The 27,819-nt window shown below is 42.5% G+C and overlaps 1 protein-coding gene across 2 annotated transcripts in view; it reads left to right on the top strand.

Moving 5' to 3' along the window:
- The window catches only part of LOC116854151 (probable nuclear hormone receptor HR38), a 104,776-nt gene that overhangs the window by 46,834 nt on the left and 30,123 nt on the right, over positions 1-27,819 (top strand). The window lies entirely within an intron of this gene.

Raw genomic sequence — 27,819 nt, 5'->3', positions numbered from 1 at the left:
ATATATATATATATATATATATATATATATATATATATATATATATGCGTGGAACGATTCGGCGGCGTGCCTCTCCTCACGCGCCGATCGGCGATCGCCGATTTACACGCTAATTGATATCGCGTTTCCATGCGGCGGGCAGACCGAGAAAAATCGGCGCGAGCAGATTTTACGCGTCGATAATATCTCTCTCAGCGGCGGACAAGTCCTGTCCGCGACCGCCAATAAAACGCGCTTCCGCATGTGTCTTATCTATCGGCATCGCATATCGAACTCTCTGGATTAATTCGCGTGTATCCGGCAACTTTCGCGGAACAACAATAACGCTGTGGCGCAAGGACGACCGCGGGAACACGGAAACGTCTTCTTCTCCTCCTCCCTCTCCTCCCTCTCCTCCCTCTCCTCCCTCTCCTCCTCCTCCTCTTCCTTCTCCTCTCGCCCGCCTGTCCTCGTATATTTCGACTTTTATATATTTTTATGACCGAAGGATTTCTATACGTGACGAATTCGCCCGTCGTGCATATTTATACGATCTTGCACCTTTATAAATATTAATCGATCGTCGTACCACGAGCGACGTGTGTGTATACGCGTGTTGCGAAACCCGGACCGATCAGCATTTTTAGAATCTTCAAAATTCGGCTGCTCCGTCGTGACGAATTAATTTTTGACATGACAGTTTGCGAACGTGCAAGATTGATGCGCTGAGACATTTACGCAATCATCGAAAGAAAGCTGCTTCTTCATTGCACACACGGAGAAAGAGATTTCTTCTGGTCTAATATTGTACCCAAGTAAATTTAATCACTTGAGGTAATTTAGGAAATATTGATATTTCAATCGATAAGTACAATTTTTTGGCTTCTAAAACAATAGAGATAATTTATTGTTTGGTTTGTATAAGAAAGAAAATTGCTTGGTTCGTAGAAGAAAAATTGTTTTACTTAATTTTCTTATGTTACGAAAAAAATTTGATAATTTTGCTGAAATAATCTTGAGGAACTTGATGTTTCTTTTTTTACCATCATTAACGGTTTCTTTTTATTATTTCATTGAGTGTGCATCCTTTCTCCTCCCTTCCAAGTGCTTATATACATCATCCCGTGATGCAATCACTCATTTTATTTCGTGATAATGATTCGAATTCCTTGACTTATAATATCAGAAAAAGAATTTTTTGCGCCAAACGTATTGGTGATCGCTGGACCAATGCAACAATAGTCGATACGAATATTAATAGAATGTATGTTAGCGAACTAGTGACGACATGATTGTGCGCATGGATTTTTAACCAAATGTTATAATGTTAGTGAAAATGATAGATTAGAGCTGCGTTCGGGGAAACGCTATTTGGTGCTAAAAGCGTATTCTGTTCTTGTTCAACTTTCAGTAAGTAATAAGGACAGAACACGCTTTCAGCGCCAAATAGTGTCTCCCCAAACGCAGCTTAGATTGAAAGACGAAACATTCAAAACAATAGTTCTTTTTTTCAATCAATTAACATAATTTAATTTAACAAAACAGAATTTAAGATATAATCAAAAATATATGTTATTTGGTTGAAAAAATTTTCTTAGAACAATAGTGCTTTTCTCCATCAAGCAACGTGGTTCAATCTGATGAAGCGAGATGTAATATTTAATGTAAAATTATCTTGTTCGATGTAGAATTATTGCGTCTGTTTCGTGTCGAACGAAAAAAAGTCGAAGTCAAATCCTTTTCTCTGTGCGGTGGACAGTGTTTTGCGAAACGTAACAGAATTGCGCGTTGCGCACATAACGTGTACGCCCCTTTTAGTTTTTATTTTCTTTCGCGTGTACACCAAACAAAAACAACATGATCGAAAATGCAATATTTTTTCTTTTTTATTCGGCTTGTTTTTCGACGGGACGACCGATCACAAACAATACAAGATAAACGAGCGTTTCACGCTTAGGGGTCGCTTCGGAGATCGATGTCACCTGTGTATCGTTATCCATCGTCGGGCAGGCACCTATGTGCTCGCCTATGCGTTCGCAAAAGTAGTCAGTGGCGGCTGCCGCCGTCACCGCCACCGCCGCGATCGTTCCTCGTCCTCCTCGTCCTGCAAATGCACGCGTAGCAATTACAGCTAGCGCCGTAACCGGTTCTGACTTTGCCTACTGCGCTCCATTGACTCCGAGCTGGGTTTCCGTTTCGGCTTTCCACCGCGCGCTATCGGCCGCAGGATCGACGTCCTTTCCGCGGAAGCGGCGATTCCGGCATTAATTGCCCGACTGCATTGTTTGCGCGACATCGACAGCGAAGAAGCGCGGAAGCCACGATAATTGCCGTGTGCGTGCGTGTCCGCGTGCGAATGTTGTGCTATCCCGTCGATCGGTCAATCGAGTGAATGAGCGGGACGTGTGCCGGTCGCATAATCGACGATTATTTACGGCGATCTTTCATCTCGTGAATGCGCGCATCTCGAGCGGCGCTCGTTTATGTTAGCTTTTGTCTCCGCGCTGTCTTGAGTTTCGTACTTATTGTGGATTTCTTACAATCTTACTTGCACCCAGATAGACTTTCACGATTGTCACGACGTGAGACAATCGATCGTGGAAGCTTTGTGCCTTTTTAGATTGCACTTATGAAGCAAATGTATCGAATGCGTGCTGGAATAATCATCAAATTGGCATCGTACAATAATGCGGTCTTTTCTGTTGCGTCAGTGCAGCGGGAGATTTACTAAAAGTACTAAAAGTGCACTTAACGTGACATGCAATTTTTCCTCCGTCGATGCAGATACCGCTTGCAGTTCCATGCCAATGAAAATAATGAATGCAAACTAAGTTGCACTAATTCACTCGCCGCAACGGCTTGCTATTGAGCAATCGCAGTGTTATTTGCGGACCGCGCCGCGTTATCTTGTCGCCTGTACAGTTCAGATCTACATTATACTCCATACCTGTCGCACGCGGGAGCAATTATGAGAGGCCCGTTCGTAGCAGAGAGATCACTTCTGAGTCCGGAAGGAGACAGAAAACATCTTCATCGCGCCGATGTGTTAATCGCCTTGGCGATTAGCCGCTGAATACATCGGGAAAGACTCGGGAAAGACTCGAGAACGCATCGACGCGGGCGGGAAAATGCGGGACGAGCGCTCGCGCTATTCCAAAAATTCCGGGAATAGCGCCCGCGAGAGTGGCAGCAGATGAAAAGTCCGGATCTCTCACGCCCGCCGGCTCGCACGCGTGCCCCGCGGATTTCGCAATAATTGCAGGCCGCGCCGCGCAATCTGCGTGGCGATGCACACCACCGGGCCTTTATCACGTTGCACCTATCGCGAGTTGCGCTCGCATTGCGCTCGTGTCGGAGAGGCCTCGTGATCGGACGCCCTACCCGCCTGCATTCTGACGGGCGATTGTCTTCGCGACTTGCGCGGGCGCGCGTGCATTACGACAGGCAGAGGTTATTTGCGCGCCGGGTGTAGGTGCGACGTTTTTGCCCGTTTTCTCACGTGTGTGCGGGCGAGCGGGCGAGTGAGCGAGCGAGCGAGCGAGCGAGCGTTGCTATGCTTTAGAAAGTTCAATCGTTGATCTACGATCGGGAGGATTCATCCGCGCGATGACCGCAAGTTCGGTGAAATCGATTTGGCCTTTGTTGTATGTCGGCTCGCCCCGGCTGTGTGCGGCTGCGAGATGTGATAGGTCAGGTCAGGGAAAATAGCATATTGTCGCGTTTGTTATTCCAGGCGCATTATATTTAAACCGTCTTCTCTCGTGCTTCAGGATCAGGATTTTTTAGTTGTCAGGGACGTTGTCAGGGAGCAAATTTTGCCTCAGACGTTGCGCTTTCTTTACCACCCGGATCTTCCCTTTTCTCTGGCTGTCTTTAGCTGGGCTGGCTAGGTAGAGATACCACAATGCTTGGACACTAGTAATACTAATATTTCTTTCTATTCTTATCTTTTTGAATGAATATTGTTTTACATAAATATTTGAACTTTCAAAACGTATATGTATGTATATATTTAACATATGTGTTTTCTATATAATGGAAGTTTAAATATTCCTATTTGTGGAAACCAAAATAATGTCCAGAGTTATCAGGTGCTAGTGTTATTAATGTCATTGGATATCAGGCATTGGACTTTAACCCAATCTAATTTAAACACCCAATTGCTGGAAGACGCAGACATTATCCAGAACGATTTCTTTGTACAATCTCTTGTAAATACAGTCACACTCACATACGATCCGTAAGTAGCCTCCACATGTGACTGCGCGATAAGTTAAGCCAACGGCGCACGCTGCTTGTTTCGTGTTGGATCCAGTGACATGCTGGAAAAAAAAAAGAAAACGAAAAGAGCGACAATTTTCGTTTTCAGAAATCAATTCTACGCATAAAAATATACAAATTTACAAAGTTCAAAAAAAATCCATGATGGGAACGTTATATTGCATATTTACCATGCGTTCTGATTGATGCATTTTTAATATGTTACTAGATCTCACTAAATCCAGCGTGAAAATAAGCACCGTATGGATTAGTTGACAGTTTCCCGAAAAGTGGAGGGGATAATGTTGGTACCAAGAGATATCTCTACACGATATAATTTAAAGATCTGTTTTTTGTAACTGCACTGCTGAACTAATGCAAAAGGTTAGAGTGAGAAAACGTATACTTGCCTCATTTCAATTTATTGCACCAATTTAGCAGTACAGTTACAGAGAACAGAATCTTTAAATTATATCGTGTAGAGATTTTCCTTGGTACCAACATTATCCCCTCCACTTTTCGGGAAAACTGTCGCCACCGTGTGCTTTGTCGGAAGTTTACGACTGGGTGGTGGCAATGCGCGAGATCGCATCATAAATGAAAAGCGCGACGAGGAAAAATCGAGGAGCAGCGCGCGCGGTAGCGGTACACTGTTTACCGATACAAATTAGCATCGCCGCGCATTCGTTCCCTCGTGCGTCTAATTGCGCGCGGCGCTGCAGCGCGCACGGGACGGTCCAGCGGCGTATCGACCTCGCGTTGCACGCACGTGCGCCGATTGCGTAACACGCGCGCGCGCCCGCGACCGCAACTTATGCCTCTCTTTCATAAACGAACGGCCTGTTATATCATTCGGACAAAACGTCACTTCTTTCCCCGTATTGGTGACGAAAGTGCCGCGGCAGTAACGCCCCGGCTTTGGGTTCTCTTTCAAGTTTTTCAGGTTACTCTTAGAGTTATTTTTTAGTTTTGTCGATGTAGAAAGCTCCCGTGGCCCATTCGTTTCGACAAATGTGTGACATTTCGTTGGATTGCCTGAAATTGTCGATTGAGAGGAGAGTCGGACATTTGAACGTAGATCATTCTTAAAGTCACTTTCACACAGTATACACGCAAGAGAGAAAGAGACATTGTCGCTGTGATTTCTACCGTGTACTGAAATCGTGTGCATTGGCTATTGTCCGACGTCTGTGGCGTTGCCGCCACGATCGCATTGCGACTGTGTCAGCGGAGAACTCGCACCGTGATCAGACGTACCGCCTGTGTGCGAACAGCCGATTGTCTTTCATGAGCCCCGCGCCGGGATATCGTTGCATTGGCAGCGACGACGTGCCCCGAGCTACCGTGATGTCCACATTCCCCAACACACCTTAGACTCGACTCATTATCGACTGTTGTCTGTTACTTTGTTGCGCTGTTCGGACACACGTGTGGAATTCCTGAGATTCTTGAAAACTGACTGTGAATTGAGAGACATAGATGGGTAGATCTCGCGTGCGATGTTGAGTCTGTGAGACTCGAATGAATATTCGATTACACAACTTTCGTGAAGTATCCGTTTCAAAATCTTGTAAATCTGCTTGCAGAGTTTGATTTTATCGCGCTACTATCTTATAGCTTAAGTGTTTTTTTATTTTTCTTTTAAGAAAAGAATTTTTTTATATCTCTATGTCTCCAAACATGTTGATTTCCAACAAAGTTGATAGTTTAAAGTTGTCTGGGCCTAATAAACCTAGATTGCACTACATGTCCTAAATAAATATGATTGTACGTGAAGGATTAAGAAAGAAAGGAAGATTCTCAAAATGTTTCATATTAATTCTTAGGTCCGTATTAATAGTCGTTACTTGAAACTTGTTCCACATAAGATATTCAGATCTGAATTTAGAGTTAGATTTGACTTTTTATTTGAATCATAAGACATATGTGACACTATATTTATAATCGCGATTCAGTTAAAAAAAAAAACTTTCGTTTAATTTTAAATCCAAATGTTTCAAGTAACGAGGGCTCGTATTAACACGGGCCTAAGAATATTAAATTGCAAATATCAGAAAATAGATACCTTAAACCATAAAAATGGAAGGAAGTTATAAGAAATAGGCAATGATAAAAATATATTTCGAGTCTCTTAAGGGCATGTTGAATACCAACATAAGTTTCGTAGTTTACATTGTTTTTCTCTGTTTGGTCGCATAGAATTACGAGTGCTTTTACAAAGTGAAAGTACAAATGTTAATGCATTAGAGGGTACCCATGTTCTATTATGAACAAAAGAAATTTTGTTCCTGACAGAAAAATTTTTTGTCTATGATATAACATGAGATACACTTGCATTGGCGCTTGTACTTTCACTCTGCAATAGTATTTGCAATTCTACGCAACCAAACAGAAAAACCGTGCAAGCTACGAAACCACATTGTGTCGGTATCCAGCGTCGTCTTAATGGCACTCGAAAGATCATCATTTGTACCGATTATTTTTTCCCCGAATCAACTAGTCTTAAGTCGATCAGAGAGGAAAGGCAAAGAGGACAGAAAAGAAAAAGAATGAAGAAAGTCAAGAACAACAAACGTGTTATCGAACAGTGTTCAGCGTTTATTTTTGTTCATGTCGTGCGGCTAGGTTTACATCGGTCGGCTTCGCTCGCGCGCCTGCATTTCGCAATAATTACCTGCACTCTGTAATCTGGCCGCGATGCAGCCCTTATCGTATCATGTTATCGTGTCGCACTCTCGACAGGGGTCGGGAGGGTGGGGAGGGACCTACGTTCGGGAGGGTTAACTGCATTCTGACGGGCGATTGTCTTCGGAGGCGCGCCGAGATCTTGCCACGTGCGTGGCACGTACACACGCGCACACATGTGCGCGTCCGCGTCTACCTCTTCTGCGCGAACGTGTGTGGCATCGTGCATACTACGATCAACGGCCCCCCTGCAATTACTCCCTCGTGGCGATTTAACGTATCATTAGTATGTGAGTTATGTGAGCAAACATGCTCGAGAGAGGCCGCGCAAACGTTTAATATCTCGTTGCCTCGCGTGGCCGAGTCTCGATTGGTAGATTTTTCTACTCGCGGCGAAAGCTCGAATCGACGAGCACGGGAATTTCGATCTCGCGTGATCTCGGGTGATGATCGCTCTAGTGAACTACATCAGGCGATCGATTACCGATGACGGTGCAATTGTTCGATGGTTGCGTCGATTCCGCGGACCACGAGTGATAGCTCTGTCGTACAAAAATGGCTGATGTGTGGCCAATTTAAAACATACTTAATGTGAGATGAAAGTGTGAGCAGATATGTGAAATATAACCACAATTATTATCATTATTATCCATTTCTTTCCCACGAATTAATAAAATGGTAGACAAATTTTCTTTTAATAAGAAAACTTGAAAAATTTTAAATAAAGTAAAAAAGTAAAAATAGAAAATAAACACACATATTTATTTCATATAGATTTTTAATGTTTTACTAATAATAAACTTCGAAATTTGTGCAAATAATAATAGACATTTTATTTTATATTTTGACATTTTTTATTATCATATTATATATTTTTATGTAATTTCTTATAAAAAATTAATTTATGTTTCTTTGTGACTTCTAATACAAGAAAGGATTTCTGTACGTTTAAATAAGAAGAAGAAGAAGCTGATTTAAAAGAAAAATTGCTGTATACGGAGAAAAATTTTTGTTACGTTAACGTAAAATTCAGTCTTATGAATGAACCAACGTTTCGATTGAAGGGCACAGAATTTTTGTGTGCCGTTCTTATGACCCAAATTTCGTTCCAAGTTTCAGAAATTCCATTTCCTTCAACCAAAACGCATTAATTCGTTCATTAAAACCAAACTTTAAGAAGCTACTACAGTGGCGAGATGGGAGTGTCATATCTTTTACCAATCTGGTAATCTTGGTTCTAGAGACAGTAAAAGTCGCCCAAAAAGCCGCCTGATTTCTAAGAGTTGATGTAATAGACTTAACTAGGTTAGATACTGTTATAATATTTATGACGCACGTGATACTTTTGCACAAATCAGGATAACACAAGGGAACCTAGTATCGAATGAAACGAAGGATTTTCACACGCCTCGATGTTTCGCGATTTCTTCCACCAACATTCATCGCGATTGAGTAACATCGCGATCGAAAGCGAACGCTTAGTTTTCATTTATTAACTCCCTGTCCGTCCCAACACGCACGATTTCATGCGCGATTTCACGCGCGTTAATCGCACATTGGGTGTTCGCCTACGCATCAGCGAACGGGTAAAGAAGAGGGGAACGGGGGAAGAGTGTACAATGAATGTGTGTGACACAACGTTGACACAACATGGTTGTGTGGGGGAACAAGGAGACCTCGGCTCGGAAATTAATAACTCCCATAAATTCGAAACTCGCGCGTTTCCTCGGAGGCGATATTTCTGTTCCGAAAGTCACGTCTCGTCTCGGGGCCTACGATATTACTCATTGTCGAATCGTCTTGCCAGTTAACAAGGAAGAAAGTACGTATGCACATAAACACACACACACACACACACATGCACGCACAACGTAACAGTGATGCTTCGAGCGCTGGTGGACGGCCCCCTTGTGAATCGGTCGAAAGTGCGCGAGCGTGAAACAAGCAGCGATTATTGAGCCACGCGAGAAGGGAACAAGACATCCGCGCAAAAAACGATCGAGGAAAGTTACGGGCTTGCGCGCGGATTATTAAACGGAGGGATACATTAAGTAGAAAATGACGAGGAACGAGTCGAGAGAGAATCACGCGTCGCGATTTGTTCAGTCGAAAGAGCAGGCTAATTACCGAAGAAAGAAAGAGAGAGAGAAAGAGAGAGAGAGAGAGAGAAATAAAAAAAGAAGACAGTTTTACGGCTGGGTCGAATCTGGACTGAGAACTGGTGTCTATACTGAGAAGAGGATGAAAGAAAGTTTGGCAGACGCGACGCGATATCTCAGCACAGAAATCGTAAAAAGAGAAAATTGGAGAATATACAAGGATCAAAAGGCGTCTTCTCTCGTTATAATAATCCGACAATCGGAGAAAGTAGTATAATTCGAAAAGTTCGTTGTTCTTTTTTCTTTTTTTTTTCTTTTTTTTCATAGTCCATGTACGTCGTTGCGAGTTGCGACCTGTATTCGAAAGAAAGACTCTATTAATATCTTATCGTCTTCAAGAGCAACAGACCTTGCCGTTTTTTTAATATATCCTTTTCAAGTTATTTATTAACATAAATCAACAAGAACTATTTTAGCGCGAACGCTTTTGTCGCGCGCGCGACATATTTCTCTCCCTTTCTTTCCCTGAAGATCAAGAAAATGCGCAGTAAAGGTTAAGCCTGCCATTAAGCTCGCTTAGGAGCTCTCGCCCAATAAAATCAATAGTTCACGCGGTTGTTCTCTTACACCTTACGCACGTGCGTGTCTATTTACGTGCATCGGAAGAGGCGTCCGTGAAATGGAGTAAGAGAGAGGAAACAGAAAGAGAGATAGATGAAGAGAAAGAGAGAAAGAGAGAAATGGAGAGAAATAGAAAAAGAGAGAAAAGAAGAGAGAGAGAGAGAGTGAGCGAAACGATGCATGGAAAACTGCCCCATGATATGATTGACTCACGGGAAATAAAAGAAAAATCTCGCGCGCTTCGGCATCGGGCTATCGTTTACCGATAAGCTGTCGATACACCTACGTCGCTACCATGTCTAGTATCGGTAAATGGATATTCATATCGTAGTATCGGAAGAAAAATATCGTTACTAGTTAATATTATATTATTGATCAATATCGGTGACCATCCTTATCCTAACTCTCTTTCTTAGCCTTTCCTTATTTTTCGCTTTTCTTATTATCAGAAATTATTAAAAAAAAACTTGTACAACTGACACGTATCACAGCAAACATATTGAAATTATAGTAAACTTGAGACACTTTCAGGAGATTGTAGGGCTCAGTGTCGTATTTTCAGTAGCATATCACTCATAGACTTATTTGTTGAACATAAAGTTAGATTTCCACATATATTTATTTCATTATCTAAGTAGTAAATGTTAATTTGAGGCAAGGTCAAAATGGATACATAATATTATAAATATGGAAATATTATTTTTTCTAAATTTTTCTTACGAATACTTCATTTGTTCATCAGTTGATAAAAATGTACATCAATTGATAAAGATAAAGATGATAAAAAGAGATATATAAGCGTTTAGAGATGTGTGCATATCTTGAAAATTATGATTCTTTCCAACGCTTCCTAACAAAACGATCAATAATTCTGAAATAAAGTCGATATATTAGTCTTTAATATTATAGCAGTTTTGCATTAAAATTCGATTTTAGTTTATAAGAAATTAAATATAGAAATATAGAACTTAAAAAAAGGACGTCTAAGAAACATGTATAAAAAGTATCGATTTTAGCTTTAAATATCTCAGTTCTCGAATGGTTAATCCTAATTCTAATTGCACGAGCAGTTGTATGATATTTCAATGTGTATATTGTGCAAATTTCTATGAATTTTTAACAAACTCATCTAACCTGACATAACTCTCTCAAAAGGGCACAAATAGATGTCTCGAAATAAACATAAAAAGATCAAGATGAAAGATGAGCTTCGAAGTAAGATGAAGTGAAAGATGGACTTTCGCGAAAATTGGCTCGAGTGCGTACGAGGAGAACTTACGTATTAATTGAAGCAGACTGTGAATTGTTCGTTGAGCAATATAGATACACAGCGATAGTCAGCCTTCTATGTGCGGGCGATTCGCTCGCAATATGACGAGAGTGACTCCTCGCCACGGGCGGTATAGAAAGCTGGATGGGATTAAGGTACCTGTTACGATATCCGCGCGATTACATCTACCTGTCCGTCCGTTGACTTCCGCCACGAATTCGCCCACGTTAGGATTCGCGCCGCGCGGAGGAGAGCCGGTTCGATCGGGACGAGTTGGTAGATCGGCCCTCCTCGAGTGAGGTAAACGATGTAAAAATGCACGACGCAGGTGCACATAATGCGTTTGTGTTATAACAGTTGATCTCCCACGAGGAAAAGTTTGGTTGGATTAACCAAATTTTTGGTGAGATGTGAACAGAATTTGAAGTCACCAGAATTCTGTTCAAGTTAACTAGAGATCTGGTTATCTTGAACAGAATAGTAATAACCTCAATCCAACACCTGGAATTTTCTGGTTTATTCACGTTTCACTAAAAAAATTTGATTAATTCAACATCAAATGTTGCCTCCGTGTGTTGTATATTTGTATGTACGCAAATTAACTTTAGTAAATATTACTAAAAAAGATATTCTGATATTTTATTTACATACTTCAAATTGGAAAACGAAGAGAAATGCGAAACGCAATCAGATCTGTGAGAAAAGCGCGATGACATTATGTGCAATCGTGTGATATATGTGGTTATTTATCTTTTAGAGTGTATGTGGAAAGAGAATTCGCAAAATTATCCTTCTGCTCGAACGTGCTCGGATTTATCGAAATAGGATTTAAAGGATAAGAGCTCGTTACCGATCTGGCCTTGATTCAACAAGTCGAAGACCAGCACTTAATAGGGCTAGTCGACGTGACACGCGATCCACGGACTAACAAGAGGAAGGAACGTCGTTACATGTACGTCCGCACGGCAGTCCTTCTCGAATCAGTCCTCGCATCTGTTCGTAGCCGTCCGATGTCGTAAGACGGTAGCATCGATCACCGCTCGATTAAGTGATCAACGATCGATTAGGCGATCCGGTTTTTGCCGTTGCCGTATCGGGATATACAGAAACGTTGTTTTTACCTCGATGGTTTTGCGAAAATGGAATAATGGTAATCCATTCGTCTACCCTTATGTGTGTATATATATCTTTAATTAAATTTCTCTGAACATCGAGAAAATTATTTAAAAACGTGCCTTCTATATTAATACATTATATCGTGTAATATAAGACAATTAGATCTTAAAAAATTTTTCTATATGAAAACGTTTTCTATATGAAAAATTATTTTATATATATATTAGATATTTCAATTTTTGCCAGAACGCATAATTATTTGTATTTATACATAAGAAAAGAACTTTTCTTACATGTTATATTTAATATAAGAAAATCGAGATATAACGAAAAATCACCTTTATTTTATATTTTTATTTTATACTTTAATTTGGCATATTGAGGTTAAAATTGATTACATAGAAATTTTGCTTTTTTGTTGTATGATAGGCAACTAAAATGGCTTAATCCAGATAGATTTTCATGATTATTACGATGTAAGACAATGAAAACTTTACAATTCTTTTACACCTATGAAGTAAATATATTGTGTATTGAACTAATTATTAAATTTACATCGTACAGTAATGTAAATTTTTCGTTATGCAGCAACAAATTCACTAAAAGCTACACTCAGACTTGCATGTTATATTTAGCATGACAAGTTACGACGAATTTTGACCATTTCTCTCGTATTTCTATCTCGTCATTTTATTTGATAAATATAAATGCAATTTGATCATTTATAAGGCGTTCGACGTTGCTGAATTCCATAATTTAATTTACTTATAGTTTATGTTTCGGTCTACCAAGGGACAGTATTTCAACTCTATCTTTTCACCAACTATAAGATTTTCCAGCGCGTGAACCGAAAGTCTTTATTTTAGTTTGCAGGTAACTCGAAATAAAAAATCGGGTGGAGTAAAAAATGACCCTATTTTGCTAGATTAAAGTTAACAATTTTAGACCGCATTTCCTTGTTTTAAGATCGATGAGTTTCTCTCCGTAAAGCCAACATCGTATCGTAGCGTTCGCGTACTTTGAGAAATTAACATTGTCGCTCATTAGCCTAGAGAGAAAGAAGCTCCAGTTCTTATACGTGCTGAACGCATAAGCAATAGTGGCCGCGCCACTGCGGAGTGCTAATCGTCTTTACGAGGCACTTTCGCACAAAAGGATTCACACGCGACTGTACAATTACAATGTAAACATCGCATCTGGCGCTGCTCGAATGTACATTCCGGATCGTTCGCCGTCACAGTACCGAGCAGTCCGCGCACAAATCGCCGATCCCGACTTTCATCCGCGAGAGTTAATCGGTGCCGCCGAACGGTCGAACCGACCAGGATCCCGCCGGCTTGTGCACGTCGATACCGGGCGATGTGGGAAATCCCGCGGCGTGATTTTTCCCTGGCCCGCGCGTAAACTCTGGCCCGGAGTGACCCTATTAGTTGGTGGTTATCTTTTCCCATGGTGTCCCGCGTAGAGCCGCGGTGACCCCGGCTAAAGTCCTTTCTCCTCGACGTCGCCTCGATGTCGAGGCGCATCTCGCCGAAGCAGTCGCCCGCCGCCGCCGTCGCCGTCGCCGTCGACGTCGACGCGCTCCGTTCTCCCGAGGACTCCGAAGAGAGGTATACGTGTGCCCAGCACGTACATTCGCACGCGTAACCCCCAAGTACGGCGCGGCTTCTTATGTGCGAGCGGTCGCGACTTGACGCCGGTTCGCTTGAGTGTTCGCTTACCTCGCGGTAGCGCGCCGGGGCCTCTTTGTTGGTAGCCTCGCCGCTCGTTAACTATGCAACGCGGAAAGTGCGCGGGACTCTCGGTGCGCTTCGTTAAGTCCCCGAGCGCATGGCGTTTCCCTCTTTCTCCTGCGTAGCGGTTCTCGCCACCGCCGACAGCGCGATTTCCCATTTAGGATATCGTGTCTTCATGTTATTGCCGGGGAAATTACCGACATGGTGTGATTGCCGCTAGTCGAGAATAATTCCAACTCTGCAGAAGCTCGGTGTTTCGATATCTGACGTGATTAACAGCCGAGATTTTCTCAAACCTCTTGGTAAGCTAACTGATCGGTAAACCGTGTGTCTGTCTTCGTTTTTCTTTCAAATTAGATAAACATAGGCGTATGATTCAACTGTTAATTAGCTTACCAAGAGACGGGGAAAATCAGCCCAAAGTATCGCATTGTTTTTGAGGCGTCCTATTTCAACCCTTTGAATCCCGAATTAATCCTATTCGCGAAAACATTTTTTCTCTTTTCATTATTGTTCCCAGTAGTGTGGACATGGTGTTTAATTTCTTCCTAAATAATTTTCCAAACCATTTTGGAGAGATAAGAATGTTGCTTCAGAGAAACGATCCTTTGATATGCTGTGTTACTTTCAGTGTAAAGTATGTGATGGTAAAGTAGAAATCTCGTCTAGAGTTACTAGAGACAGTGTTACCAAAAACAGTTGAATAATTTGATAGAGAAAAATATTGATTAGTTTGACGTTTGCATCGACTCAAACTTAATGGTGCCTCAAGATAACTACGGGTGACAAAGGATTAAAGATCTTCCCCGGAAGAAACGTGTCTCTTGTCGTTTATTGTGTGTTCGAGACTAAGGGTCGGTTTATCCAACCTCTTGCTAAGCTAACTAACAGTTAAATCTTATGTCTGTTTCTATCTAATTTAAAGGAGAAACAAAGACAGACATATGAGTTAACTGTTAGTTAGCTTAGCAAGAGGTTGGAAAAACCGGCCCTAACTATCTTCCCCGCCGTGACGATTGACCCGCGAAAAAAAACGAAAAACAAATAGACTACGAAGAGCGAAATAATTGAACGACAAAATATATCGTGCGCAATTATTTTTCCAATAAATGCTGTTACTTCATATGTCTCGGGAATTCAAATCATTCCGAGTTTATTGCACCACCAAGTGACTTAATTAACGGTATCTTAATTTATTTCCAAGTTTCCGAGCTGATTAAATCATTATAATAATCGTATGCGTTAAGGCCAAATCACACTAGCGATTGACGATTGACAATTAAAGATTAGGTTTTAACGAATCAACAAGCTTCAGCCTTGGCTTGCTTTGTTCTAATTGGTCAAAGTTCCAATCTTCAGTCGTCAATCATTTATCGCCAATCGTTAGTGTGGCCTTTAAACATGTACGCGATCAGTTGGAGCTGTTTGTATTATTGGCATCACACACGTCGAGGGACGATTCATCCTCGCGCTCTTGCATGCCGAAACGCCGCGTGCGGCCATTTGACGTGGCTCGACGCGGCGAAGTCGTTTTTACGAGCGCTCCATTCACGAATTCCGCTCGCCGATAGCTCAGCCGTGTAATCATAAATAATAACAGCGTGCCACGAGAGCGGTCGCGGGGACCATTCGCGGGGAGAGCGCGCCTCCGTTCGCTCGAAATTCCGCGAGCGCTCGACCTTTCCTACTACCGCGCGCGGCTGCGAGAAGTAACCACGCGCGAGATACCTTCGTTTCTACGTACGTGCGTGCGTGCGTGCGCGCTGCACCGTCTCACGTGAATAATCGCGCCCAACGTGCGTCTTGACTGCGCCATCGGTCACCGTGACGCTCGATGCACGCCGATGCGTCGCGATTGCGACTGGCACGCGGCGTTGATAGGCGAACGATAGGCAGCTCTCTCTCTTTCTCTCTCTTTCTCTCTGTGCGCTGCGGCGCTTTTTTCTTCACGTTAACCTGGCGCTCGGATCCATCAGCCGTCGCGGGCGACGACGGTGCAGCGCGCGGGTGCGATGCACCGGCGATGCAGTCGTGTAACAGTCCGCCCGGTAATTGATGGCGCGATCCGGAACTCCACCGTTGTCATGATAAACGCCCGCGCCGCGTGTACCGGCTAACGCGAGGGAATACGTCCCTTTGAATATCTCCTTTTTTCTCCTCTAGGAGGGGAGTTCTGTTATCCGAATGATTGATAAACGCAAACTTGGCCCTTGCCACGTAGGAGGAGGACAAGACGCCTGTGTGTTCGATGATCATTTTATTATCGCGGAATTATATTTGGACTCTCGCATTGTCGCGCTGCGCGTGTATGAGGAACAATTGTGATTTGGTTACCCTGGTAGGAATTTCATGCAGTTTTCGAGTAATTACTGGACAGTGTCAACTTTTGTCTGGTGACTGGAGAGCAAAGCTACTTAAGATCCCAATCAAAGTGTAACGCTTTTACTGCAGTTACTGCGCACAAAAGCGCAGAATCTAAAGCTATTTACTGCACGAAAGAGAAAATGGACGGAAAACTATTCAGTTGGTTAATAATCAAGTCTGTTATCCATAAAATGGTCAAATTTGCTCTAGTAGTATTTAATTTTTGTATATGTATCTTTTCTAACTGCAAAATGTTAATGCCAACGAGTCATATTGCGGGAAATCTTTGGTGCATAATATATATTTTTATATTTTTTCTCTTTCACGTGACATCTCTCACAATCATCTAATCACATTGTCCTTTGAACATTCTTGTAGTTGTTATTTCATCAAGTTCTGAGTCGGAGTTATCATGACATTTTTCATTTGTATCATTACCATCAGAATAGTCTGAGGTGTTCTCATCGCAATGAGGAATTCTGTTTTATTAACATATATCCTACTTGTCTCTTGCTCACTTTCACTTTTAACCTTGGTTACCATCTCTGTCGTAGGGCTTAATATTGCCTAAACACGTTATTTTTCTCGCTTTTCGCTGCACGTTCTCTCATAGCTTTCAGACAACTTCAAGCTTTTTTTTAACGATATAAATGAGTATGTTTCAAATTTATTCGTGACAGACGTTATAATATGTGCGCATTATTAAACTGAATTGATATTATTGATAATGTCTCGGAAAGAATCGTTACGCATATTGTATGACAAACTGCTCCAACCACTGATTAAAACTCTATTAAGTTCTGGTTCAGTTCCTACGCAGTATTTTTGCTACTAACGAGAACGCATTAATGCCAGACAATAACTGGACGGATGTTTACGCAAACTGCATACACTTCTACCAGGGAATTTTTCAAGTTTTAATTCAATTTTAATGGGATTGATCATTTTCATATTTTAGACTTTAATTGGGAAAATCCGGTGAAAATTTATGAGAAATTCTTGAAGAGTTAATGATTGAGCCTTTACTCCCCTCGGTGCCGCAGGTGGATTGCGATTCACGGAATATCGAAAACTTTCTCAAGCCTGACGCGTGCGATCTTTTCGTAACGCACGTCCAAGGGAGATCGGAGTGATCATTACCTCCTCTGAGAGAATTAACAAGACTGGTCGTCGCGAAAAATTACGAACGCATATGTCCGCGGGGTATCTAACGACATCGAGTTAAAATTCGTTTCCCCGTCAATTTCGATGAAAGTACGTCGTCTGCCTGGTGTCTCACGATACACCTCTCATCTTCCTGCTGAGAGTGAGAGGATGAGCAACCGGTATCGTATCGCGACGGGGAAAGGAGAACCGGTACCGAAGACGAAAACGGATATACGTGCGCGTGCTGGTACACAGTCTCCCCGTTGGTAACGTCACGTCTTTTCGATTTCGAGTCGAATCGAACGAGTCTTCGATTAGTAACAACCTGTCCGCTTTTATGCACACGCTACACACGTTGTCCTTGGATGCCCCGCGATTTCCAGCATTTCTTTCGGAGGTGGACCGTTATCGCGCGGCATCGCCATATAAATAGGTTGACTGTCGCTGCAAAACGCGTAAATTCTGATTATAAATGGCTCATAGTTATTTATACTTGCATCGCGTCTGGACGACCTTCTCGCCGCGGACGCTAACTCGGTTTTAACGTAACTGCGTTTAACGTCGAGATATTTTCGCCAAATCTCGCAGACATCGCGTAGAATCTCGTCAGCCACCGCGAGATTCTGCAGTTACTTTCGCTCTTGCGAGACATTTCGTCCGAATATAGATATCGATGTCGATACGAATGTCGATGCGTTAGTTCAGATAGATGTGTTAAGATAGATATGCCTTTTTTAGGCGGATCAAACGTGATCCACGTTTCTTATTGCGATGCTATAAACATTCAACTGCTTCTCCTGAAGAGTCTTGTTACTCATACTTAACATGTCTGTGAACTAATATGTTGATAACTTTGTCATCAGGAATGTAGACAACGTTTGTCTGTTTTTAAAGTAAGGTATTTGACATATCTGTGAATTGAGAGGATGCCAAAACGAATGAGGAACTTTAAAAGTGGTGATGATGTAGAGACGGAACATTATGTCGGCACTAACACAATTACGCTACCCTTTTCGTACACCAAAAGTAAAAAATATCTAAGAAACAGTAAATACTTTGATGAATAATAACAGCACATATTTATTTATACTAATATATAAAACATTTTTTAAATAATAAAATAAACATTTTCTTAACAAACTTTTTTTTTTGGCGATACTGGATATATAACATAGTTTCGTAGTTCTCTTCTAATTGGATGCGTCAAATTGAAAATGATTTTACAAGGTGAAAATATAAACGTTAATGAATGACTAGACATATGAAATCAACAAAAATATTTTTATTTATCGACCGATTATAAACTATGAAACTGCGTTATGTTAGTATCCAGTATCGTCTTAAGAGAAAAAAACCTTAGTTTTTCATAGAAGCAATTATTTATTTTACTTAAACAAATTAATTTGGACTTATAAGTGAACATGTGCTGTTAGTCATCAAATAAATATTTACTAATTTTTAGATATGTTTTTCTTTCAGTGTATTTCTTTTGCACTATATACACGCAGATCTTACAAGTGTGCTGCTTTGTTTTACCATATGTAGCGAAAGACATAACTATGTGTACATAGAAATCTTTCTGCAAACTTCTCGTACATTTTTGTGCTTCTAAATTCAGTAAAGATACAGCAGCGTTCTTTGAAATTCTCTTGAGTCGGCACAAACTGCGCAACTATTGTATCAGGTAAACATTTACGCTAATCGACGATCCGAGATTTTCCATCGTTTTCGTCGCACATTGAGTGATGCTTCGATTCATTTTCGCATGTACTTTTATTGTGTAAAAGTATTTGTGATTCTATGCAACCGATATATGACGTAAACTTTATAGAAAGAGTCAGTACTTTGTCGGGCAGATTTACAAATATGTCGTCCCTTCAATGCATCGATATTGATTCAGATGTCATTGTTGGTCGTACTTTTAATATCTTCTCCGTATTTTCCGTATTATTACGGCATCGCGCTCGATTTCTCGATCTCCCCGAGTGCAGAATTAATTCGCCAGCCATATGGCCGCGCGAGAAACGAGAGGCTTAATCAGGCACGGCGAAAAAGTGCAATCACCGCGCGCCGGCCGGATCACTTTTCGTCTGGCGTAACGGCGGCGGATTATTCACCGGCGAGACGATCCGATCGCGGAAAGGAGCGCGCATCCTGCGAAACGCAACGAGCTCGCTTACGCAAGCGGCCTCGCGCGCGTTCGGCCAGAGGCAGGTTCGACCGGTATTAATTGCGACCGAGCCGCTCGGTGACTTCGAAAACTAGTCGGTTCGGGTACCCGCGTGGCTCTGGAAGCAAAAGCTGTGGCCAGCCGCTGGACGCACGAAAGAGGGGGCGAGGGGGGCGGCGGAAGGAGCGGGTGTGTTTTAATTAATTGTCTAACGCCGACACGTGTCCGCGCCAAGCTACCAGTTCGCCGACGGGCAAAAAACTCGCGCGCGTGCTGATATAACGGCGTGCTCGCGAATCGAGACTACGATCCGGTCGATTGAGATATGCGTCCGTCACAGGCGGTGGTTCGAAGAAATTCTGCAAAGACATCCAGCAAAGGAGAGAGAAGTTGACGGTGGGGGTGGAGAATTGCGCTGTTCAATCATTCCTCGACGTATATCGAATCCACGACCCACCGTGCGATGATGCTCGGCTGTCCGCAATTAACAGCCATCGATTCGCAGACCCGATCAATTGCTCCATCGTGCAGATTACGTCATTATAATGTGGAAAATTATTCGCCAGCGCGAGAGCGGCCGTTAACGTGACTTTAATCGCCTTTTTACTGCGCGCCGGCAGATGACGAGAGAGACAGAAAGAGAGAGAGAGAGAACCGATAAATGTTATTATAGTGTATCATCCGTCGCGCGCGCAGTGAGATAATTTAGCTTAATTGCGAGCTAACGCGGATTCTTTTTGCGCTGGTTCAGGGGGTTAAGCTCGCTCTCTGCGACCTCTCTACTTAATTACGGTCTCGCCGCGTAGAACGCACGGCTGCGTTGTACGTAATTGCCTACGTCGCTCACGTACGTTTGGCAGATTGTGCACCGACGAAGGAGTTTGTGCGCGCGCGCGCGCGCCTTCGGCCTGCAACGAGACTTGATTAAGCGTCCCCAGGATTTCAAAGAGGAGAGGAAGCGATAATCGCGTTTATTGGCCGCTATTAAGGTACGCGCGATCATCAGCGTGTAGTGCACGCAGCGGTTGATCGTTAATGTTTGTCGTCATTTTCCTGCGAAGCAGTCTCGTCGTCTTGTAATTTCTACCCTCGCGCTTTGATCCCGACGTCTCGCAGTCAGAACGTCAATGTCTTTAAGGATGATACTGCTTCTCTTTTTTCTCACGAATATTTGATAGGACCTTGTCTGCGAGAGAGAAAGGCAGGTCTCTGCGACTTGTCATTTGTCGTTATCGCACTGTCTAAACTTCTAGGAGTGAAATTTCATTCAAAAAGCGACGTGACCATCGAGTCACTTGAATTTGAGTGATTCCTCACTCATATAGAGCGAATTCTCCACGATTGAATCGTCGATTGAGTATTCTCACTTGAAAGCGAAGAGTGAGTCGCAGGAACATATTCACTCCGATCGACTGAAACATTCGCTCACATGCAGTTAGAATCCACTCTAAACTTGAGTGAAACATTCACTCTTGCGATTTCGAGCGGCAGTATTTTCGCTATCGCTTCGAGTGGAAATACTACCACTTTCCACTCATTTTAAACGAGATTCCGTTCCAAGAAATTGAGAGAGTATCTCTTCATCATCAAGCTCTTTAAATATGTTTGTTACGGCTAAGTATGGTCCCCAAATTGAGCGAAATAAAAGCTGCGTGCTTTATGATCTTAAATTTAAGTTTGTTCTAGGGAACTTTCGAGTTTGATATTTTGATTGAAAAGCTTATCGCGTCAGTTGGTTACAGCAAGATTCAACAAGTCTCTTTTGAGTCTTATCATCTGTTGTTTCTCAAAAGAGCGTAGATATTCAGAAAAAATTTGAAGATCGATATAAAAGAGATCTCGTCTCAAAGAGATGATATTTTTTTAAAGTCAGACTGAAAAGTCGATGTGCATAATTTTTGGGAAAATGTGATATTCCCAAGACGGCGGAGAGCTCGATGCTCGTCAAGGAACTCGCCACTTGTGTCTCGCTCGCGGTGTCGAAAGAGGTCCGGTGAATCGATATACGAGGCCGTCGAGCACGCATGCGAGCATCGGGACGTGGGTGGAGCTGTTTCTCACAGCCATTTTGCGTCACACGCCATTCTTTCCGGCATGTGCATTCTCGTTTGTCCCTTCTTCATTAACCTGACATAATTGTCTACGCATTTTATTTCAGGAACTCTCTAAGTCCAAGAGGATTTTATTCAAATATACATGGCCTCAAGAGAATTCTCCTAAAACTAAAAGAAAAATATTTCAAATGCGATATTCTTGGAGAAGTCTAGTCTCTTGTCTACAGCACAAGTTTTGATCACGCGGGACTGTAAGAATAACATCAAAGTAGACAGAAACAGTTCTCTTTTGGGGAAGTATTTTTTATCTCACAATTGACTAGATTTTTAATAAAAATTTCTTCTAATAGCAGGGTATTCAAATGATTACATTCGTGATTCAAAAGGAAAAAAGTTCGAAAAATATTTAGTGGATTCCCGATTAACACAGTCCACTTCTCTTTAGAAAAGGAATATTCTCTCGGTAAAAGTTTTCACTTAGAATATGGGATTACATGAAATAGTTTGGGTTATAAGATAGCATCTTACAACTAGAGTTTCTTTTTTTGGGCATTAGAATATTTTTTCTTGATTTCAGGAGAACTCTCTCCTGAGGCTAACACATAATTAGAAAAAAATTAATTATATTAGAATCTCTATAAAAAGACGAGTGAAAGCCGATAGACTTGATTCTCGTGCGTTTTCGCGAGCCCTTTGACCAGTGTTTTTAAAGAACGCAATAGAGGAATTTCACATGTGGCTGCCTTTTTTCTATTTGTCGCTTGCTCTGTCTACAAAATCGCGTCAAATCCTACAACGCATTGTGTACCGAGAATATTAGTTGCAGCGGCTACACAGAGATTTCTATTTGCCTACTCTTTCGTCTACGGTATGCGCGCGATTGCTTTAGCTTATAAGACGCGACGAAGCTGCATCGTTTGCGTGAACGCCACTTTTTTAACCCCGTGCGGGAAAAATGCGCACTGCGTTGCGAGTAGCTAGCGTAGAGATTGTCACCTGGTTGTGATTTCCATAATTTTTCTGCCTGCGCGATGAAGAACGGCAACTGAAAATAGCACTTTAAACTTCCGCAATTAAATTGATCCACTTTGGACTGACCGGCAATTAATCAATTAATTAATATTAATATGCGAGTGATTAATATAATCAAGCAATTATTACTGATATTGTGATACGTTCAGTGGAGCAGTTGTGCGATCGATCATTCGAACAGAACGTTGTCGGCGTAAAAGCAAGAAATTTTCGCGCGTGTCGAATGAATGAATGAAATATCCGGGTGATAATGAATAAATAAGTCGACACGCGATAAGCAGCGCGAACCCCGAGCGATATAACACACAAAATTACGTAAACGCGCACGAGCGAGCGCGCGCCAGAGTCTAATGACTTTCGGATACGCGGCTTAGCAAATCGCAAGGAGCTAGGAGAAAGTCAATCTCTCTGTAACGTCTCATTTCCCACTGATATAACGAAGAGTTCGACACGTCGCTCGTCCTGCGAGCGGAAACCGGATTGCGTCGCCGCGCTGCGACGCTCGGGAAAAGCGTTCTCTCTCGCGGACGCTGCGGGGGACAACCGGTGTATAGTATACCCAGCCAGGGCGAAAGTCCCCGCCGCGCGGTAAACCTCTCACGGCGGAAAAGGTCCTGGAGCGCGATATTCGGTCGGCGATAAATCGACCGGTGAGCTCGAGTCGAAATTGTGATCCTATTATTAAAACTTTCAGTTTTACTATTCCATTCAATACCTATTCTAATATTGAAATCTATCCCAGATAGCAGAGAATTCAAAAAGAATTCAGTCGTATGTCACCAATTCATGAGTTCATTTTTAGAAAAGAATTCTTTTCAATGAACTGAACTTTGAAAAATTCTTTTCGCATCTGAAAATGAATTCAGAATTGGTGATACGACTGAATTCTTTTTCAATTCTCCGTACTATCTGGGTACATCAACCTCTTTTGATGTTTGACCTACCCAAATCGTAATTTTGATCCTACTTTCAACCTCGCTATTCCATTCAACACCTATTTTGACGCTAAAGAAAATGAAGAGAAAAATTTCGGACATTATCAGAGTCAAAATATGAGTAAATGGTATCATTAGAATTAAATCTACTTCCCTAATTTAGCTCCTACTGTGTTGTAGAATTCAAGGTTTAACTTAGGGCCAGAATTTCGACTCGTCCACGTTAGACGAGCGGGTCCGACGAGTACGCGGTGTAAATCACGCCGTCCAAAGAAAAAGTGACGGTAGGCAGTTGGGAGGACGGGGGGAAAAGCGATCGCCATAATCGAGCGCTTAGGATTTTACGGCCGTGGCTGGAATTAGTAGTAGACGCGACGGCCGGCGGCCGTAAATTCGCGCGCGATTGCCTCCTCGTTCGAAACGAAGATTCACGAGCCGTCGAAAAACTCTCTCGCACGCGTTAGCCCGGTGTGTTAACCTCGTTTGGCAGAGGTTACACACGATGCGTCCCCGCTTGGAAATTGTTCGCCACGATGATTTGATAGCTTTGCGAACTTCCGTGTCCCATACGCGCGTTCCATTAGCTGTTCGAGTGTATGGTACACGTCGAGACGTGACGGACATTGACAACAGGATTCGTGTCTTGTCCTCACCTGGGCGTCACGTCCATCCTACTAATCAGACATAACTGACTGGTCAAATTGACGAATCAATTTGGCAATTCAATGGTAACATTAATATGCGTGGGTTTATATTTTCTGTGGAATTTTAGTCTCTTTTGTATGAAATATTCAGTTGTGCGCGTTGTGGGCGTATAATGTCCGTTCTGATGAAATTTATATTGATGTAGAGTAGCTGTGATAAGAGAAGAGTAATCGTAAGAAATTATTACAATTATTTCTTTCATTTTGCAACCGTTCTATATTAATATAAATTTTATTAAGGGACAATCTTATATCAAATAATTACAATTATTAATTACTATTATTATTACTTATTACGTGAGACAATCAATGATGGAAATTCTTCCATTTTTTAAATTAACATTTATGAAAAAAGTAAATATACTATATTGAATTAATTTATTAAATTTACATTATATATGAAGTAAATTTTTTTTGTTATACTGACGTACAAGTTTACTAAAAGTTAGATTTGGTTACTTAGAGAACTAGAGAAATAGGTCGATGAGTGCCGGTTTTTGGAAACCGAGTCCCTTTCCTTGCCAAAAGTAGAAGTAGAATACACTCAGGTATTTTTACATTATATTCAACTTAACGTGTTTTCTCGAGCAAATTTTGGCAATATTTTTTTCTTCTTTATGCAATCTCATAACGATCATAAGAGATTCAGTGCTGCTGAATTCCGTGATTTAATATACTTCAAATTGTTGTGCAGTTTATATACATTAGTCGATCGGGATTCGCTGTTGCATACATCGGTGTTATTGTGTATATTATAAATATACAAGAAGTAAATTATACAAATGCAAGAGATACAGAAAGAGCGTAAATGATTTAGTAAGGAGTCTGACAATCCGCTTGCACGTCGTGATAGTCGTCTATGCGCGGCGAACGTTTTCACGAACGACCCCCGCGGACAAAAAATCCTCCGGTGGACGTTGACGACGACGACGACGACGGCGACTACGTTCGACGCGGTCGTAACCCTTTCCTCGGCGTGTCCATAAATCCTCAGTCCTGCAACAACATTTATAACGCTTGCGACATCGCTCGCGGCGTAATCCAAGCGGTCCATTGAGCATCCCGCTGCCTCTCTCCCTCCCCCTCTCGCCGATGCACCCCGAGAGTGCGGGCGAGCCGCGCGAGATGCGGCTGCACCCACGAGACTCCCATCCATCGTCGTGTCGTTCCCTTCTCCTTCGCTCTCGTCACGCGTGCCCTCTCTTCCTCACTTCGCGGCGCCTCGCGCGAGATAGCACACACATACACACACGCCTAAACCGTACACACACTCGCACACAACCGTACACGTGCACGCGTGTGCACACGTGCATGCACGCGATGCACGCCGCGCGGAGAGCAAAGGAGAGTGCTCCGGCGGCGGCTGGAGCTAAGCCGGTCTCACGGTAGTTCTTTGGGGTCAGGGGGCGATATACCTACCTACCTACCTACCTATCAGGCCGGTTGTGCTCGAGCCTGCGTGTCGCAAGCGCCTCTCCGTATCCTTCTTCCATCCTGCTCTTTCTTTCTCTCTTTACCTTCTCCTCCTCCTTCCACCCGCGATACGGTCGACCCTCTTCTTTCACCTTCGCCGACACGCCGCACTCTAACCCGGCCGTGTGCTCTGAGGGAAACCGCGGCAACAGGCGGGCGCACGACTCGTGCGGATAGGATGATGCACTGTCGAGATAATGATAAGCAGAAGAAGATCGAACGCGAAGACCCACCGCGAAAACCGATTGAAAACGAAAGATCGCGTGCCAATAAGCGAAAGTTCCCGAGGTTCGTTTCTGTTATCGGTCGCTCTTCGCCAGCCGGCGAGAGTATTTGGCATCCCGACTAGAAGTGTATCTCATATGGTCCTGATTAGGTTGAACTCAATCTGGCATGTATAAGGTGATGTGTTATTGGGTCATAATTGCTAATATAGTCCTAGTTCTCTCTTATATAATCCTTATCGTTAATAAGATTCTGATTAATCCTTGCTGTGTCACATGACTTATCAATACCCAATAACATCACCTTATATAAACCAGATAACTGATTGGAATTGAACTGATCAAGAGATAAATTTTTAATCACTATTTGACCAAAAAAAATTATCTTGCCCATTTTTAGCTCCTTCACGACAATGAATCGCATACTGATCGAGGAATAATAGCCTATTGCAAATTTAATATCCATCGCTGATATGTATTTTAAAACGCCAAGAAATCCAATAAAAAAAATGCCACTCAGTACACCTTTCAATGTTTGAAGAAGTAAACTCTGAACAGCGTTGATTTAGAAGACTGTACATTTTGATCCTCTGATCAATAATCTTTTATTTTAGTTAAGTCCCGCTACTAGTCACAAGAAACCCATATAAAAATGAGCAAGGTTTGTTGATTGCTTTTCGTTGCGTCATTTTTGTATATACGTTCGCATTTACTTTTGTACAGCCAGACAGATCGTCCGCTAGTTTTGTGCGAGTTCTGGAACGAATATATCTCGTCCAATAGGAAAATGCTCTCCTTGAATAAGACACATGCGTTCCAAAACTCACGTAATAAGTAGCGAAAAACTTGTCTGGTCGTGAGTGACGCGTGTACGGCTCGTTAAATTTGATTTACTCACGAAATCAATTTTGCTGTGACTTCGAGAGTGACTTTGGACTCTCGTGTTTATCGAGGATACCGATCGAAATAACTCCCGGCAATCACGATGGGTCTATTAATTACAGTTTCCGCGAAACGGTCTGTATAAATCGATAAATGTATAATCGATCAAGTTAAGCGGCCGAGCACCTCTCGACATATTTAGAATTAAACGCCAGCAGCAATGGATAAACGGCAGCAATGGAGGATCTCTACGATGGCGGACTACACCTCGGATTCCTTGAATAACGCTGAATAATGGCCGGCTATAAAGGCAACGGCGTGTGCCGTCATCCTTAACTCCTTCGGAGAAATGATAATTGCCGCGCGCGCGTGCGCGCGCATATATGCACGCGAAATTGTCGGGCGTGCAGAAGATGTCCCAAAGCCGCGCGACTCTCTTATCTCTCATCCGCGCGGAAGCTGCGATCAGCCTCGATCAACTTTTCCTCGAGCGAAAGTGTCGGGGGCGTTATTCGCCTCGTCAGGCTTCAATTTTCACTGTTAAATATCTCGCACGGTAAGCGATCGCGAGGAATTTAAATTAAAAATTAGATCGATAAATTACCGCACCAGAGGTAGTTTCTCGAGAGCACATTATTTCCCATCGTATAATTTGCATGAATAATTCTTCACACTCCAGTCGCCAATATCCCGGTGGTTTTGTTGAGAAAAAAGAAGAATAACTGGACTGCAAATTGACCGACGAATCCGCTGGAAAGATGAAAGCTGGCACGGAGGAGGTTCCACAGCGGGATCCGTGTTGTCCGGCGTTACGCGGTAACGAGCGTTAACATTAATCTCTCTAAATTTAATTAAAAGGTGAAAGCAGCGCGTGTCGCTGGAAATTCGTGGTCTCACCGTCTGGGGAGACTTTCAAAATGATACAGTGTAGATAACGCGACGTGGGGAAACGGCGAGCGTGCATCTATTAAATCAATCCGTGATCGATCGTCCGTAACTCGAATGATAGCGCGCGCGCGCGCACGCGAGCTGCATATTACGCGTTGCAATTCGGATACGAGATATATGC

Source organism: Odontomachus brunneus, unplaced genomic scaffold, assembly GCF_010583005.1.
Source record: "Odontomachus brunneus isolate Ranch 3 - 2012 unplaced genomic scaffold, Obru_v1 Obru_scaffold_008, whole genome shotgun sequence".
Taxonomy (NCBI): Eukaryota; Metazoa; Arthropoda; class Insecta; order Hymenoptera; family Formicidae; genus Odontomachus; species Odontomachus brunneus.
The sequence above is the reverse complement of the archived record's forward strand: the minus strand, read 5'-3'. Positions and strand labels throughout refer to the sequence as shown.